This window comes from Triticum urartu, chromosome 3A, assembly GCF_056163025.1.
Source record: "Triticum urartu cultivar PI428250 chromosome 3A, HENAU_Tu73, whole genome shotgun sequence".
In the NCBI taxonomy this organism is placed as follows: domain Eukaryota; kingdom Viridiplantae; phylum Streptophyta; class Magnoliopsida; order Poales; family Poaceae; genus Triticum; species Triticum urartu.
In genome coordinates this window covers 720,073,548-720,093,252 of record NC_141875.1, presented here as the reverse complement: position 1 = coordinate 720,093,252, position 19,705 = coordinate 720,073,548, and the positions used below count along the sequence as shown (strand labels likewise).

At 48.3% G+C, this 19,705-nt stretch overlaps 2 pseudogenes; both read right to left on the bottom strand.

The window, feature by feature from the left end:
* Positions 1-8,335: 8,335 nt before the first annotated feature.
* On the bottom strand, positions 8,336-9,787 carry LOC125547296 (polygalacturonase-like; annotated as a pseudogene).
* An 8,302-nt stretch (positions 9,788-18,089) lies between these two features.
* On the bottom strand, positions 18,090-19,542 carry LOC125547297 (polygalacturonase-like; annotated as a pseudogene).
* Between the last annotated feature and the right edge of the window lie 163 nt (positions 19,543-19,705).

Below are 19,705 nucleotides of genomic sequence, written 5' to 3'. Positions count from 1 at the left end.
CCGCACGATCGATCACACACAAATATGTCTATGCCTAAGGTCTCCTTTAGTTTGGAGGAATTTCGTAGGCTGTCGGCAAAGATGACATAGGCCTCTCTCAAGTTCGGGAATAGAGAGTTAAAGATTTCTGCTCTTGGTCAGTTACAAATGGGGAGAGAAGTGAGGCCACTTGATCTAAAAGTTTATCAAGCCGCTTTCCGCCAAACGACATAACACGGATTAGTTAGACGGACACCCAGACTCCCGTAAGCCTATACGCTCAGGCTGGTTGTAATGGAGAGTATCATATATTAGTATCATGCATATGATACTAGTGTATGATATTACCTCCCTAATGCATAGTTGTTGGGAATAGCAGAATTTTAAAATTTTCTACGCATCACCAAGATCAATCTATGGAGTCATCTAGCAACGAGGGAGACGGGAGTGCATCTACATACCCTTGTAGATCGCGAGCGAAAGCGTTCAGGAGAACGGGGTTGATGGAGTCGTACTCGTCGTGATCCAAATCACCGATGATCCTAGCGCCGAACGGACGGCACCTCCGCGTTCAACACACGTACGGTTGGGAAGACGTCTCCTCCAACTTGATCCAGCAAGGGGGAAGGAGAGGTTGATGGAGATCCAGCAGCACGGCGGCGTGGTGGTGGAAGCAACGGCGATCTCGGCAGGGCTTCGCCAAGCTTAGCGAGAGGGAGAGGTGTCACGGGAGGGAGAGGGAGGCTAGTTCCCCTCCCACTTCAGCCCATGGGGCCCTCCGGGATAGGTGGCCCCACTCGGTGGACCCCCGGGACCCTTCCGGTGGTCCCGGTACAATACCGGTGACCCCCGAAACTTTCCCGATGGCCGAAACTGGACTTCCTATATATAATTCTTCACCTCCGGACCATTCCGGAACTCCTCGTGACGTCCGAGATCTCATCCGGGAATCCGAACAACTTTCGGGTTACCGTATACTAATATCTCAACAACCCTAGCGTCACCGAACCTTAAGTGTGTAGACCCTACGGGTTCGGGAGACACGCAGACATGACCGAGACGAATCTTCGGTCAATAACCAACAGCGGGATCTGGATACCCATGTTGGCTCCCACATGCTCCTCGATGATCTCATCGGATGAACCACGATGTGGAGGATTCAATCAATCCCGTATACAATTCCCTTTGTCAATCGGTACGTTACTTACCTGAGACTCGATCGTCGGTATCCCAATACCTCGTTCAATCTCGTTACCGGCAAGTCACTTTACTCGTACCGTAATGCATGATCCCGTGATCAACCACTTGGTCACATTGAGCTCATTATGATGATGCATTACCGAGTGGGCCCAGAGATACCTCTCCGTCATACAGAGTGACAAATCCCAGTCTCGATTCGTGCCAACCCAACAGACACTTTCGGAGATACCCGTAGTGCACCTTTATAGTCACCCAGTTACGTTGTGACGTTTGGCACACCCAAAGAACTCCTATGGTATCCGGGAGTTGCACAATCCCATGGTCTAAGAAAATGATACTTGACATTTGGAAAAGCTATAGCAAACGTACTACACGATCTTTGAGCTATGCTTAGGATTGGGTCTTGTCCGTCACATCATTCTCCTAATGATGTGATCCCGTTATCAATGACATCTAATGTCCATAGTCAGGAAACCATGACTATCTTTTGATCAACGAGCTAGTCAACTAGAGGCTCACTAGGGACGTGTTGTGGTCTATGTATTCACACATGTATTACGATTTCCGGATAACACAATTATAGCATGAACAATAGACAATTATCATGAACAATGAAATATAATAATAACCATTTTATTACTGCCTCTAGGGCATATTTCCAACAGTCTCCCACTTGCACTAGAGTCAATAGTCTAGTTACATTGTGATGAATCGAACACCCATAGAGTTCTGGTGTTGATCATGTTTTGCTCTAGGGAGAGGTTTAGTCAACGGATCTGCTACATTCAGGTCCGTATGTACTTTACAAATATCTATGTCTCCATTTTTAACACTTTCACGAATGGAGTTGAAGCGACGCTTGATATGCCTGGTCTTCCTATGAAACTTGTGCTCCTTGGCAAGGGCAATAGCTCTAGTGTTGTCACAGAAGAGAGTCATCGGGCCCGACGCATTGGGAATGACTCCTAGGTCGGTAATGAACTCCTTCACCCAGATTGCTTCTTGTGCTGCCTCCGAGGCTGCCATGTACTCCGCTTCACATGCAGATCCCGCCACAACGCTTTGCTTGCAACTGCACTAGCTTACTGTCCCACCATTCAAAATATACACGTATTCGGTTTGTGACTTAGAGTCATCCAGATCTGTGTCGAAGCTAGCATCGACGTAACCCTTTACGACAAGCTCTTCGTCACCTCCATAAACAAGAAACATATCCTTAGTCCTCTTCAGGTACTTCAGGATATTCTTCACCGCTGTCCAGTGTACCATGCCGGGATTACTGTGGTACCTTCCTACCAAACTTACGGCAAGGTTTACATCAGGTCTGGTACACAACATAGCATACATGATAGACCCTATGGCCGAGGCATAGGGGACGACACTCATCTTTTCTCTATCTTCTGCCGTGGTCGGGCATTGAGCCGTGCTCAATCTCGTACCTTGCAATACAGGCAAGAACCCCTTCTTTGACTGATTCATATTGAACTTCTTCAATATCTTGTCAAGGTACGTACTCTGTGAAAGACCAATGAGGCGTCTCGATCTATCTCTATAGATCTTGAAGCCTAATATGTAAGCAGCTTCTCCAAGATCCTTCATTGAAAAACACTTGTTCAAGTAGGCCTTTATGCTTTCCAAGAATTCTATATCATTTCCCATCAACAATATGTCATCCACATACAATATGAGAAATGCTACACAGCTCCCACTCACTTTCTTGTAAATGCAGGCTTCTCGATAAGTCTGCGTAAACCCAAACGCTTTGATCATCTGATCAAAACGAATGTTCCAACTCTGAGATGCTTGCACCAGCCCATAGATCGAGCGTTGGAGCTTGCACACCTTGTCAGCATTCTTAGGATCGACAAAACCTTCCGGCTGCATCATATACAATTCTTCCTTAAGGAAACCATTAAGGAATGCCGTTTTGACGTCCATTTGCCATATCTCATAATCATAGAATGCGGCAATTGCTAACATGATTCGGACGGACTTCACCTTCGCTACAGGTGAGAAAGTCTCATCGTAGTCAACCCCTTGAACTTGTCGATAACCCTTAGCGACAAGCCGAGCTTTATAGATGGTCACATTACCATCCGCGTCTGTCTTCTTCTTAAAGATCCATTTATTTTCTATGGCTCGCCGATCATCGGGCAAGTCAGTCAAAGTCCATACTTCATTTTCATACATGGATCCTATCTCGGATTTCATGGCTTCCAGCCATTTGTCGGAATCTGGGCCTGCCATCGCTTCCTCATAGTTCGAAGGTTCACCGTTGTCTAACAATATGATTTCAAAGACAGGGTTGCCGTACAACTCTAGTGCGGAATGTGTCCTTTTGGACCTACGAAGTTCAATAGCAACTTGATCTGAAGTTTCATGATCATCATCATTAACTTCCTCTTTAGTCGGTGCAGGCACCTCAGGAACATTTTCTTGAGTTGCGTCACTTTCCGGTTCAAGAGGTAATATTTCATCAAGTTCTACTTTCCTCCCACTTACTTCTTTCGAGAGAAACTCTTTCTCTAGAAAGGATCCATTCTTGGCAACAAAGATCTTGCCTTCGGATCTGAGGTAGAAGGTATACCCAATAGTTTCTTTAGGGTATCCTATGAAGACGCAATTTTCCGATTTGGGTTCGAGCTTTTCAGGTTGAAGTTTCTTGACATAAGCATCGCATCCCCAAACTTTTAGAAACGACAGCTTAGGTTTCTTCCCAAACCATAATTCATACGGTGTCGTCTCAATGGATTTCGACGGAGCCCTATTTAAAGTGAATGCGGCAGTCTCTAAAGCATAGCCCCAAAATGACAGCGGTAGATCGGTAAGAGACATCATAGATCGCACCATATCCAATAGAGTGCGATTACGACGTTCGGACACACCATTACGCTGAGGTGTTCCAGGCGGCATGAGTTGTGAAACTATTCCACATTTCCTTAAGTGCGTGCCAAATTCGTGACTCAAGTATTCTCCCCCACGATCTGATCGCAAGAACTTGATTTTTCTGTCACGTTGATTCTCAACCTCACTCTGAAATTCCTTGAACTTTTCAACGGTCTCAGACTTGTGTTTCATTAAGTAGACATACCCATATCTACTCAAGTCATCAGTGAGGGTGAGAACATAACGATAGCCACCGCGGGCCTCAACACTCATTGGACCGCACACATCAGTATGTATGATTTCCAATAAGTTGGTTGCTCGCTCCATTGTTCCTGAGAATGGAGTCTTGGTCATTTTACCCATGAGGCATGGTTCGCACGTGTCAAATGATTCGTAATAAAGAGACTAAAAGTCCATCTACATGGAGCTTCTTCATGCATTTGACACCTATGTGACCAAGGCGGCAGTGCCACAAGTATGTGGGACTATCATTATCAACCTTACCTCTTTCGGTATTCAAACTATGTATATGTGTAACATTACGCTCGAGATTCATTAAGAATAAACCATTCACCAGTGGAGCATGACCGTAAATATATCTCTCATATAAATAGAACAACCATTATTCTCGGATTTAAATGAGTAGCCATCTCGAATTAAACGAGATACTGATACAATGTTCATGCTCAAAGTTGGCACTAAATAACAATTATTGAGGGTTAAAACTAATCCCATAGGTAAATGTAGAGGTAGCATGCCGACGACGATCACATCGACCTTGGAACCATTCCCGACGCGCATCGTCACCTCGTCCTTCGCCAGTCTCCGCTTATTCAGCAGCTCCTGCTTTGAGTTACAAATGTGAGCAACCACACCGGTATCAAATACCCAGGAGCTACTACGAGTACTGGTAAGGTACACATCAATTACATGTATATCACATATACCTTTAGTGTTGCCGGCCTTCTTGTCCGCTAAATATTTGGGGCAGTTCCGTTTCCAGTGACCACTTCCCTTGCAATAAAAACACTCAGTCTTGGGCTTGGGTCCATTCTTTGGCTTCTTCCCGGCAGCTTGCTTACCGGGCGCGGCAACCCCCTTGCCGTCCTTCTTGAAGTTCTTCTTACCCTTGCCTTTCTTAAACTTAGTGGTTTTATTCACCATCAACACTTGATGTTCCTTTTTGATCTCCGCCTCCACTGATTTCAGCATTGGATATACCTCAGGAATGGACTTTTCCATCCCCTGCATATTGAAGTTAATCACAAAGCTCTTGTAGCTCGGTGGAAGCGACTGAAGGATTCTGTCAATGACCGCGTCATCCGGGAGATTAACTCCCAGCTGAGTCGTGCAGTTATGCAACCCAGACATTTTGAGTATGTGCTCACTGACAGAACTATTTTCCTCCATCTTACAACTGAAGAACTTGTCGTAGACTTCATATCTCTCGACCCAGGCATGAGCTTGGAAAACCATTTTCAGCTATTCGAACATCTCATATGCTCCGTGTTGCTTAAAGCGCTTTTGGAGCCCCGGTTCTAAGCTGTAAAGCATGCCGCACTGAACAAGGGAGTAATCATCAGCACGTGACTGCGAAGCGTTCATAACGTCTTGGTTCTCTGGGATGGGTGCGTCACCTAGCGGTGCTTCTAGGACATATTCTCTCTTGGCAGCTATGAGGATGATCCTCAGGTTCCGGACCCAGTCCGTATAGTTGCTGCCATCATCTTTCAGCTTGGTTTTCTCTAGGAACGTGTTGAAGTTGAGGACAACGTGGGCCATTTGATCTACAAGACATATTGTAAAGATTTTAGACTAAGTTCATGATAATTAAGTTCATCTAATAAAATTATTCAATGAACTCCCACTCAGATAGACATCCCTCTAGTCATCTAAGTGAAACATGATCCGAGTCAACTAGGCCGTGTCCGATCATCACGTGAGACGGACTAGTCAACATCGGTGAACATCTTCATGTTGATCATATCTTCTATACGACTCATGCTCGACCTTTCGGTCTTCCGTGTCCCGAGGCCATGTCTGTACATGCTAGGCTCGTCTAGTCAACCTAAGTGTATTGCGTATGTAAATCTGGCTTACACCTGTTGTATTCGAACGTTAGAATCTATCACACCCGATCATCACGTGGTGCTTCGAAACAACGAACCTTCGCAACGGTGCACAGTTAGGGGAACACTTTCTTGAAATTATTACGAGGGATCATCTTATTTAAGCTACCGTCGTTCTAAGCAAATAAGATGTAAAACATGATAAACATCACATGCAATCAAATAGTGACATGATATGGCCAATATCATTTGCTCCTTTTGATCTCCATCTTCGGGGCTCCATGATCATCGTTGTCACCGGCATGACACCATGATCTCCATCATCATGATCTCCATCATCGTGTCTTCTTGAAGTTGTCTCGTCATCTATTACTTCTACTACTATGGCTAACGCTTTAGCAATAAAGTAAAGTAGTTACATGACGTTTATGTTGACACGCAGGTCATAAATAAATTAAGACAACTCCTATGGTTCCTGCCGGTTGTCATACTCATCGACATGCAAGTCGTGATTCCTATTACAAGAACATGATCAATCTCATACATCACATATATCATTCATCACATCCTTTTGGCCACATCACATCACACGACACATGCTGCAAAAGCAAGTTAGACGTCCTCTAATTGTTGTTGCAAGTTTTTACGTGGCTGCTATAGGTTTCTAGCAAGAACGTTTCTTACCTATGCCAAAACCACAACGTGATATGCCAATTTCTATTTACCCTTCATAAGGACCCTTTTCATCGAATCCGATCCGACTAAAGTGGGAGAGACAGACACCCGCTAGCCACCTTATGCAACTAGTGCATGTCAGTCGGTGGAACCAGTCTCACGTAAGCGTACGAGTAAGGTCGGTCCGGGCCGCTTCATCCCACGATGCCGCTAAATCAAGATAATACTAGTAACGGCAACTAAATTGACAATATCGACGCCCATAACTGCTTTGTGTTCTACTCGTGCATAGAAACTACGCATAGACCTAGCTCATGATGCCACTCTTGGGAACGTAGCAGAATTTTAAAATTTTCTACGCATCACCAAGATCAATCTATGGAGTCATCTAGCAATGAGGGAGAGGGGAGTGCATCTACATACCCTTGTATATCACGAGCGGAAGCGTTCAAGAGAACAGGGTTGATGGAGTCGTACTCGTCGTGATCCAAATCACCGATGACCTAGCGCCGAACGGACGGCACCTCCGCGTTCAACACACGTACGGTTGGGAAGACGTCTCCTCCAACTTGATCCAGCAAGGGGGAAGGAGAGGTTGATGGAGATCCAGCAGCACGACGGCGTGGTGGTGGAAGCAACGGCGATCTTGGCAGGGCTTCGCCAAGCTTAGCGAGAGGGAGAGGTGTCACGGGAGGGAGAGGGAGGCGCCAGGGGCTAGGGTGCGGTTGCCCTCCCTCCCCCCCACTATATATAGAACTCCTAGGGGGGCGCTGGCCCTAGGAGATGGGATATCCAAGGGGGGCGGCGGCCAAGGGGGTGGCTTGCCCCCCAAGCCAAGTGGGGCGCCCGGCCCCCACCCATAGGGTTTCCAACCCTAGGCGTAGGGGAAGGCCTAATGGGGGCGCACCAGCCCTCTAGGGGCTGGTTCCCCTCCCACTTCAGCCCATGGGGCCCTCCGGGATAGGTGGCCACACCCGGTGGACCCCCGGGACCCTTTCGGTGGTCCCGGTACAATACCTGTGACCCGCGAAACTTTCCCGATGGCCGAAACTGGACTTCGTATATATAATTCTTCACCTCCGGACCATTCCGGAACTCCTCGTGACATCTGGGATCTCATCCGGGACTCTGAACAACTTTTGGTTTACCGTATACTAATATCTCAACAACCCTAGCGTCACCGAACCTTAAGTGTGAAGACCCTACGGGTTCGGGAGACACGCAGACATGACCGAGACGACTCTCCGGTCAATAACCAACAGCGGGATCTGGATACCCATGTTGGCTCCCACATGCTCCTCGATGATCTCATCGAACGAACCACGATGTCGAGGATTCAATTAATCCCGTATACAATTTCCTTTGTCAATCGATATAAGGGTCACTTTGAGATCCACCAAGCAATGATCACACTACCATGTTTTTTTCTTTTTGATCTTACACAACTGTGCACGTGAAGTATTTACAGAAACCATCGAATCAAGAAGATGCTCGCGCTTCTCCGGCCGGACAGCAAACTTCGATCGTCAGAAGCAGCTCGGCGGTCTAACCTCTCCGGACGTGGACCGGCCAGCATTTCCGCACTTGGCCTGCGCCGGCCGCCTGTGCTTGTACGTCAGACTAATGTTCCTGAGCTTGATCCCGCTGCAGGGGTTGGTGCCGCTGCAGTTGAACTTGACTGCAACGGGCGTCGCCGATGTGCCCTCGGATGTCCGTGTATGATATGTTGCCGATCTGCACCCCGAGCTCTGCATGCACACACAACAAGAGAGCTCATGATACAGTCGATGGACGGATTCACGTGCAGGGAACTTGAATGGGGGCATCTCTTACGTACATTGCCTGGGCAGTCGACCTTGCGGGGGCAGTAGTTCTGGTCGATGAGGATGGGGTTGGCCACGCGGTTCATGGCGCCCCGTGAGACGGAGACGTTGGTGACGGAGCCGGAGTTGGGCATCGCCCACGTCTTGATCCGCAGGCCATTGGTCGTGCCCGTCAACACTGCCTTGTCCACCGTCACGTTCCTCACCCCCTCCTCACTGTCCTACCATCCCAGGCTCCCGATGCTGCCACCATCCATCCAATGCAAACACAAAACCAATGCTATTACGTTGCGCAAACCACAAGCAGACACAATAATGGATGATGAACCAGCAACTGAAGGTGACACCTGATGTCGTGTCCCGGACCGCACTTGATGTCCAGGATGAGCACGTCGGTGGTACCGGGCCCTAAGGAGACGCAATCATCGCCGGTGCCGATGGTGGTGTTGAGGATGCTCACATGGCGGGAGTGGCTGACGTGGATGCCATCGGTGTTGGTGTTGTTGGCCAGTGCAATGATTCGTATGCCTTGGACCGTCACGCCGGTGCAGTCGAAGATGGCCATGTGGAATACCTTGCTGTCGAGCAGCGTCAGCTGCTTCACACTCACGCCTTTGGACTGGCTAATATCAAGCATCTGCAATCGTACGTACGTATGTCCAACGCCCGTCACAAGGAAACTGAATCCAACCACATTGCAAAAAAAACCCAAGAAGTTCATGTCATCACTCACCTTGGGACCTTGCCCGGTGCAATTGCCGACCTTCTTGCACGCCAATACTCCTGTCCCTGCCTGTCTAGCGTCCCGCCGCGGATCGCCAGGCCATCGGCGTGGTGGAACATGATCCACGCCCTGCTGTCCACTGCCGGCGGCGCGAAGACGGTGCCGTTGTTGTCAATGGCCACGACCACGCCAGCGCTTCGGCAGGTCCCCCTGAAATAGGCCGGGCTAAGCAGGAACCTGCCCGCCAGCATGCGCAGCACCGGTCGGGAGCCGTAGCGCCTCGTGTCATTGCACGCTGCACCCCACGCGGCCAGGAACGCCCCCGCCGAGTCCGCCCCGCCATCAGGCCTCACGCCGTAGTCCACCACATTGTACTCCGCCGCCACCGTCAACGCCACCAGCAGCAGCGAGAGCCTATGGCTGCTCATCTTCCGCACGATCGATCACACACAAATATGTCTATGCCTAAGGTCTCCTTTAGTTTGGAGGAATTTCATAGGCTGTCGACAAAGATGACATAGGCCTCTCTCAAGTTCGGGAATAGAGAGTTAATGATTTCTGCTCTTGGTCAATTATAAATGGGGGGAGAAGTGAGGCCACTTGATTTAAAAGTTTATCAAGCCGCTTTCCGCCAAACGACATAACACGGATTAGTTAGACGGACATCCAGACTCCCGTAAGCCTATGCACTCAGGCTGGTTGTAATGGAGAGTATCATATATTAGTATGATGCATATGATACTAGTGTATGATATTAACTCCCTAAAGCATAGTTGTTGGGAACGTAGCAGAATTTTAAAATTTTCTACGCATCACCAAGATCAATCTATGGAGTCATCTAGCAACGAGGGAGAGGGGAGTGCATCTACATACCCTTGTAGATCGCGAGCGAAAGCGTTCAAGAGAACGGGGTTGATGGAGTCGTACTCGTCGTGATCCAAATCACCGATGACCTAGCGCCGAACGGACGACACCTCCGCGTTCAACACACGTACGGTTGGGAAGACGTCTCCTCCAACTTGATCTAGCAAGGGGGAAGGAGAGGTTGATGGAGATCCAGCAGCACGACGGCGTGGTGGTGGAAGCAACGGCGATCTCGGCAGGGCTTCGCCAAGCTTAGCGAGAGGGAGAGGTGTCACGGGAGGGAGAGGGGGGCTAGTTTCCCTCCCACTTCAGCCCATGGGGCACTCCGGGATAGGTGGCCCCACCCGGTGGACCCCCGGGACCCTTCCGGTGGTCCCGGTACAATACCGGTGACCCCGGAAACTTTCCCGATGGCCGAAACTGGACTTCCTATATATAATTCTTCACCTCCGGACCATTCCGGAACTCCTCGTGACGTCCGAGATCTCATCCAGGACTCCGAACAACTTTCGAGTTACCGTATACTAATATCTCAACAACCCTAGCGTAACCGAACCTTAAGTGTGTAGACCCTACGGGTTCGGGAGACACACAGACATGACCGAGACGAATCTTCGGTCAATAACCAACAGCGGGATCTGGATACCCATGTTGGCTCCCACATGCTCCTCGATGATCTCATCGGATGAACCACGATGTCGAGGATTCAATCAATCCCGTATACAATTCCCTTTGTCAATCGGTACGTTACTTACCCGAGACTCGATCGTCGGTATCCCAATACCTCGTTCAATCTCGTTACCGGCAAGTCACTTTACTCGTACTGTAATGCATGATCCCGTGATCAACCACTTGGTCACATTGAGCTCATTATGATGATGCATTACCGAGTGGGCCCAGAGATACCTCTCCGTCATACGGAGTGACAAATCCCAGTCTCGATTCGTGCCAACCCAACAGACACTTTTGGAGATACCCGTAGTGCACCTTTATAGTCACCCAGTTACGTTGTGACGTTTGGCACACCCAAAGCACTCCTATGGTATCCGGGAGTTGCACAATCTCATGGTCTAAGGAAATGATACTTGACATTTGGAAAAGCTATAGCAAACGTGCTACATGATCTTTGAGCTATGCTTAGGATTGGGTCTTGTCCATCACATCATTCTCCTAATGATGTGATCCCGTTATCAATGACATCTAATGTCCATAGTCAGGAAACCATGACTATCTTTTGATCAACGAGCTAGTCAACTAGAGGCTCACTAGGGACGTGTTGTGGTCTATGTATTCACACATGTATTACGATTTCCGGATAACACAATTATAGCATGAACAATAGACAATTATCATGAACAATGAAATATAATAATAACCATTTTATTACTGCCTCTAGGGCATATTTCCAACAGTCTCCCACTTGCACTAGAGTCAATATTCTAGTTACATTGTGATGAATCGAACACCCATAGAGTTCTGGTGTTGATCATGTTTTGCTCTAGGGAGAGGTTTAGTCAACGGATCTGCTACATTCAGGTCCGTATGTACTTTACAAATATCTATGTCTCCATTTTAACACTTCCACAAATGGAGTTGAAGCGACGCTTGATATGCCTGGTCTTCCTGTGAAACCTGTGCTCCTTGGCAAGGGCAATAGCTCCAGTGTTGTCATAGAAGAGAGTCATCGGGCCCGACGCATTGGGAATGACTCCTAGGCCGGTAATGAACTCCTTCACCCAGATTGCTTCTTGTGCTGCCTCCGAGGCTGCCATGTACTCCGCTTCACATGCAGATCCCGCCACAACGCTTTGCTTGCAACTGCACCAGCTTACTGTCCCACCATTCAAAATATACACGTATTCGGTTTGTGACTTAGAGTCATCCAGATCTGTGTCGAAGCTAGCATCGACGTAACCCTTTACGATGAGGTCTTCGTCACCTCCATAAACGAGAAACATATCCTTAGTCCTCTTCAGGTACTTCAGGATATTCTTGACCGCTATCCAGTGTTCCATGCCGGGATTACTGTGGTACCTTCCTACCAAACTTACGGCAAGGTTTACATCAGGTCTGGTACACAACATAGCATACATGATAGACCCTATGGCCGAGGCATAGGGGACGACACTCATCTTTTCTCTATCTTCTGCCGTGGTCGGGCATTGAGCCGTGCTCAATCTCGTACCTTGCAATACAGGCAAGAACCCCTTCTTTGACTGATTCATATTGAACTTCTTCAATATCTTGTCAAGGTACGTACTCTGTGAAAGACCAATGAGGCGTCTCGATCTATCTCTATAGATCTTGATGCCTAATATGTAAGCAGCTTCTCCAAGATCCTTCATTGAAAAACACTTTTTCAAGTAGGCCTTTATGCTTTCCAAGAATTCTATATCATTTCCCATCAACAATATGTCATCCACATACAATATGAGAAATGCTACAGAGCTCCCACTCACTTTCTTGTAAATGAAGGCTTCTCCATAAGTCTGCGTAAACCCAAACGCTTTGATCATCTGATCAAAACGAATGTTCCAGCTCCGAGATGCTTGCACCAGCCCATAGATCGAGCGTTGGAGCTTGCACACCTTGTCAGCATTCTTAGGATCGACAAAACCTTCCGGCTGCATCATATACAATTCTTCCTTAAGGAAACCATTAAGGAATGCCGTTTTGACGTCCATTTGCTATATCTCATAATCATAGAATGCGGCAATTGCTAACATGATTCGGACGGACATCAGCTTCGCTACGGGTGAGAAAGTCTCATCGTAGTCAACCCCTTGAACTTGTCGATAACCCTTAGCGACAAGCCGAGCTTTAAAGATGGTCACATTGCCATCCGCGTCTGTCTTCTTCTTAAAGATCCGTTTATTTTCTATGGCTCGCCGATCATCGGGCAAGTCAGTCAAAGTCCATACTTCGTTTTCATACATGGATCCTATCTCAGATTTCATGGCTTCCAGCCATTTGTCGGAATCTGGGCCCGCTATCGCTTCCTCATAGTTCGAAGATTCACCGTTGTCTAACAATATGATTTCCAAGACAGGGTTGCCATACAACTCTGGTGCGGAACGTGTCCTTGTGGACCTACGAAGTTCAGTAGCAACTTGATCTGAAGTTTCATGATCATCATCATTAACTTCCTCTTTAGTCGGTGCAGGCACCTCAGGAACATTTTCTTGAGTTGCGTCACTTTCCGGTTCAAGAGGTAATATTTCATCAAGTTCTACTTTCCTCCCACTTACTTCTTTCAAGAGAAACTCTTTCTCTAGAAAGGATCCATTCTTGGCAACAAAGATCTTACCTTCGGATCTGAGGTAGAAGGTATACCCAATAGTTTCTTTAGGGTATCCTATGAAGACGCATTTTTCCGATTTGGGTTCGAGCTTTTCAGGTTGAAGTTTCTTGACATAAGCATCGCATCCCCAAACTTTTAGAAACGACAGCTTAGGTTTCTTCCCAAACCATAATTCATACGGTGCTGTCTCAACGGATTTCGACGGAGCCCTATTTAAAGTGAATGCGGCAGTCTCTAAAGCATAGCCCCAAAATGACAGCGGTAGATCGGTAAGAGACATCATAGATCGCACCATATCCAATAGAGTGCGATTACGACGTTCGGACACACCATTACGCTGAGGTGTTCCAGGCGGCGTGAGTTGTGAAACTATTCCACATTTCCTTAAGTGCGTGCCAATTTCGTGACTCAAGTATTCTCCCCCACGATCTGATTGCAAGAACTTGATTTTTCTGTCACGTTGATTCTCAACCTCACTCTGAAATTCCTTGAACTTTTCAACGGTCTCAGACTTGTGTTTCATTAAGTAGACATACCCATATCTACTCAAGTCATCAGTGAGGGTGAGAACATAACGATAGCCACCGCGAGCCTCAACACTCATTGGACCGCACACATCAGTATGTATGATTTCCAATAAGTTGGTTGCTCGCTCCATTGTTCCTGAGAATGGAGTCTTGGTCATTTTACCCATGAGGCATGGTTCGCACGTGTCAAATGATTCATAATCAAGAGACTAAAAGTCCATCTACATGGAGCTTCTTCATGCATTTGACACCTATGTGACCAAGGCGGCAGTGCCACAAGTATGTGGGACTATCATTATCAACCTTACATCTTTTGGTATTCACACTATGTATATGTGTAACATTACGCTCGAGATTCATTAAGAATAAACCATTCACCAGTGGAGCATGGCCATAAATATATCTCTCATATAAATAGAACAACCATTATTCTCGGATTTAAATGAGTAGCCATCTCGAATTAAATGAGATCCTGATACAATGTTCATGCTCAAAGCTGGCACCAAATAACAATTATTGAGGGTTAAAACTAATCCCATAGGTAAATGTAGAGGTAGCGTGCCGACGGCGATCACATCGACCTTGGAACCATTCCCGACGCGCATCGTCACCTCGTCCTTCGCTAGGCTCCGCTTATTCAGCAGCTCCTGCTTTGAGTTACAAATGTGAGCAACCACACCGGTATCAAATACCCAGGAGCTACTACGAGTATTGGTAAGGTACACATCAATTACATGTATATCGCATATACCTTTAGTGTTGCCGGCCTTCTTGTCCGCTAAATATTTGGGGCAGTTCCGTTTCCAGTGACCACTTCCCTTGCAATAAAAACACTCAGTCTCGGGCTTGGGTCCATTCTTTGGCTTCTTCCCGGCAGCTTGCTTACCGGGCGCGGCAACCCCCTTGCCGTCCTTCTTGAAGTTCTTCTTACCCTTGCCTTTCTTAAACTTAGTGGTTTTATTCACCATCAACACTTGATGTTCCTTTTTGATCTCCGCCTCCACTGATTTCAGCATTGGATATACCTCAGGAATGGTCTTTTCCATCCCCTGCATATTGAAGTTAATCACAAAGCTCTTGTAGCTCGGTGGAAGCGACTGAAGGATTCTGTCAATGACCGCGTCATCCGGGAGATTAACTCCCAGCTGAGTCGTGCAGTTATGCAACCCAGACATTTTGAGTATGTGCTCACTGACAGAACTATTTTCCTCCATCTTACAACTGAAGAACTTGTCATAGACTTCATATCTCTCGACCCAGGCATGAGCTTGGAAAACCATTTTCAGCTATTCGAACATCTCATATGCTCCGTGTTGCTTAAAACGCTTTTGGAGCCCCGGTTCTAAGCTGTAAAGCATGCCACACTGAACAAGGGAGTAATCATCAGCACGTGACTGCCAAGCGTTCATAACGTCTTGGTTCTCTGGGATGGGTGCGTCACCTAGCGGTGCTTCTAGGACATATTCTCTCTTGGCAGCTATGAGGATGATCCTCAGGTTCCGGACCCAGTCCGTATAGTTGCTGCCATCATCTTTCAGCTTGGTTTTCTCTAGGAACGTGTTGCAGTTGAGGACAACGTGGGCCATTTGATCTACAAGACATATTGTAAAGATTTTAGACTAAGTTCATGATAATTAAGTTCATCTAATCAAATTATTCAATGAACTCCCACTCAGATAGACATCCCTCTAGTCATCTAAGTGAAACATGATCCGAGTCAACTAGGCCGTGTCCGATCATCACGTGAGACGGACTAGTCAACATCGGTGAACCTCTTCATGTTGATCATATCTTCTATACGACTCATGCTCGACCTTTCGGTCTTCCGTGTCCCGAGGCCATGTCTGTACATGCTAGGCTCGTCAAGTCAACCTAAGTGTATTGCGTATGTAAATCTGGCTTACACCCGTTGTATTCGAACGTTAGAATCTATCACACCCGATCATCACGTGGTGCTTCGAAACAACGAACCTTCGCAACGGTGCACAGTTAGGGGGAACACTTTCTTGAAATTATTACGAGGGATCATCTTATTTAAGCTACCGTCGTTCTAAGCAAATAAGATGTAAAACATGATAAACATCACATGCAATCAAATAGTGACATGATATGGCCAATATCATTTGCTCCGTTTGATCTCCATCTTCGGGGCTCCATGATCATCGTTGTCACCGGCATGACACCATGATCTCCATCATCGTGTCTTCTTGAAGTTGTCTCGTCATCTATTACTTCTACTACTATGGCTAACGCTTTAGCAATAAAGTAAAGTAGTTACATGACGTTTATGTTGACACGCAGGTCATAAATAAATTAAGACAACTCCTATGGTTCCTGCCGGTTGTCATACTCATCGACATGCAAGTCGTGATTCCTATTACAAGAACATGATCAATCTCATACATCACATATATCATTCATCACATCCTTTTGGCCATATCACATCACACGACACATGCTGCAAAAACAAGTTAGACGTCCTCTAATTGTTGTTGCAAGTTTTTACGTGGCTGCTATAGGTTTCTAGCAAGAACGTTTCTTACCTATGCCAAAACCACAACGTGATATGCCAATTTCTATTTACCCTTCATAAGGACCCTTTTCATCGAATCCGATCCAACTAAAGTGGGAGAGACAGACACCCGCTAGCCACCTTATGCAACTAGTGCATGTCAGTCGGTGGAACCAGTCTCACGTAAGCGTACGAGTAAGGTCGGTCCGGGCCGCTTCATCCCACGATGCCGCTAAATCAAGAAAATACTAGTAACGGCAAGTAAATTGACAATATCGACGCCCATAACTGCTTTGTGTTCTACTCGTGCATAGAAACTACGCATAGACCTAGCTCATGATGCCACTCTTGGGAACGTAGCAGAATTTTAAAATTTTCTATGCATCACCAAGATCAATCTATGGAGTCATCTAGCAATGAGGGAGAGGGGAGTGCATCTACATACCCTTGTAGATCGCGAGCGGAAGCGTTCAAGAGAACAGGGTTGATGGAGTCGTACTCGTCGTGATCCAAATCACCGATGACCTAGCGCCGAACGGACGGCACCTCCGCGTTCAACACACGTACGGTTGGGAAGACGTCTCCTCCAACTAGATCCAGCAAGGGGGAAGGAGAGGTTGATGGAGATCCAGCAGCACGACGGCGTGGTGGTGGAAGCAACGGCGATCTTGGCAGGGCTTCGCCAAGCTTAGCGAGAGGGAGAGGTGTCACGGGAGGGAGAGGGAGGCGCCAGGGGCTAGGGTGCGGCTGCCCTCCCTCCCCCCCACTATATATAGGACTCCTAGGGGGGCGCTGGCCCTAGGAGATGGGATCTCCAAGGGGGGCGGCGGCCAAGGGGGGTGGCTTGCCCCCCAAGCCAAGTGGGGCGCCCGGCCCCCACCCATAGGGTTTCCAACCCTAGGCGCAGGGGAAGGACCAAGGGGGGCGCACCAGCCCACTAGGGGCTGGTTCCCCTCCCACTTCAGCCCATGGGTCCCTCCGGCATAGGTGGCCCCACCCGGTGGACCCCCGGGACCCTTTCGGTGGTCCCGGTACAATACCTGTGACCCCCGAAACTTTCCCGATGGCCGAAACTGGACTTCGTATATATAATTCTTCACCTCCGGACCATTCCGGAACTCCTCGTGACGTTTGGGATCTCATCCGGGACTCTGAACAACTTTCGGTTTACCGTATACTAATATCTCAACAACCCTAGCATCACCTAACCTTAAGTGTGTAGACCCTACGGGTTCGGGAGACACGCAGACATGACCGAGACGACTCTCCGGTCAATAACCCATGTTGGCTCCCACATGCTCCTCGATGATCTCATTGAACGAACCACGATGTCGAGGATTCAATTAATCCCGTATACAATTTCCTTTGTCAATCAATATAAGGGTCGCTTTGAGATCCACCAAGCAATGATCACACTACCATGTTTTTTTCTTTTTGATCTTACACAACTGTGCACATGAAGTATTTACAGAAACCATCGAATCAAGAAGATGCTCGCGCTTCTCCGGCCGGACGGCAAACTTCGATCGTCAGAAGAAGCTCGGCAGTCTGACCTCTCCGGACGTGGACCGGCCAGCATTTCCGTACTTGGCCTGCGCCAGCCGCCTGTGCTTGTACGTCAGACTAATGTTCCTGAGCTTGATCCCGCTGCAGGGTTTGGTGCCGCTACAGTTGAACTTGACTGCAACGGGCGTCGCCGATGTGCCCTCGGATGTCCGTGTATGATATGTTGCTGATCTGCACCCCGAGCTCTGCATGCACACACAACAAGAGAGCTCATGATACAGTCGATGGACGGATTCACGTGCAGGGAACTTGAATGGGGGCATCTCTTACGTACATTGCCTGGGCAGTCGACCTTGCGGGGGCAGTAGTTCTGGTCGATGAGGATGGGGTTGGCCACGCGGTTCATGGCGACCCGTGAGAAGGAGATGTTGGTGACGGAGCCGGAGTTGGGAATCGCCCACGTCTTGATCCGCAGGCCATTGGTCGTGCCCGTCAACACTGCCTTGTCCACCGTCACGTTCCTCACCCCCTCCTCACCGTCCTACCATCCCAGGCTCCCGATGCTGCCACCATCCATCCAATGCAAACACAAAACCAATGCTATTACGTTGCGCAAACCACAAGCAGACACAATAATGGATGATGAACCAGCAACTGAAGGTGACACCTGATGTCGTGGCCCAGACCGCACTTGATGTCCCTGATGAGCACGTCGGTGGTACCGGGCCCTATGGAGACGCAATCATCGCCGGTGCCGATGGTGGTGTTGAGGATGCTCACATGGCGGGAGTGGCTGACGTGGATGCCGTCGGTGTTGGTGCTGTTGGCCGGTGCAATGATTCGTATGCCTTGGACCGTCACGCCGGTGCAGTCGAAGATGGCCATGTGGAATACCTTGCTGTCGAGCAGCGTCAGCTGCTTCACACTCACGCCTTTGGACTGGCTAATATCAAGCATCTGCAATCGTACATACGTATGTCCAACGCCCGTCACAAGGAAACTGAATCCAACCACATTGCAAAAAAAACCCCAAGAAGTTCATGTCATCACTCACCTTGGGACCTTACCCGGTGCAATTGCCGACCTTCTTGCACGCCAATACTCCTGTCCCTGCCTGTCTAGCGTCCCGCCACGGATCGCCAGGCCATCGGCGTGGTGGAACATGATCCACGCCCTGCAATCCACTGCCGGCGGCGCGAAGACGGTGCCGTTGTTGTCAATGGCCACGACCACGCCGACGCTTCGGCAGGTCCCCCTGAAATTGGCCGGGCTAAGCAGGAACCTGCCCGCCAGCATGCGCAGCACCGGTCGGGACCCGTAGCGCCTCGTGTCGTTGCACGCTGCACCCCACGTGGCCAGGAATGCCCCCGCTGAGTCCGCCCTGCCATCAGGCCTCACGCCGTAGTCCACCACATTGTACTCCGCCGCCACCGTCAACGCCACCAGCAGCAGCGAGAGCCTATGGCTGCTCATCTTCCGCACGATCGATCACACACAAATATGTCTATGCCTAAGGTCTCCTTTAGTTTGGAGGAATTTCATAGGCTATCGACAAAGATGACATAGGCCTCTCTCAAGTTCGGGAATAGAGAGTTAAAGATTTCTGCTCTTGGTCAATTATAAATGGGGGGAGAAGTGA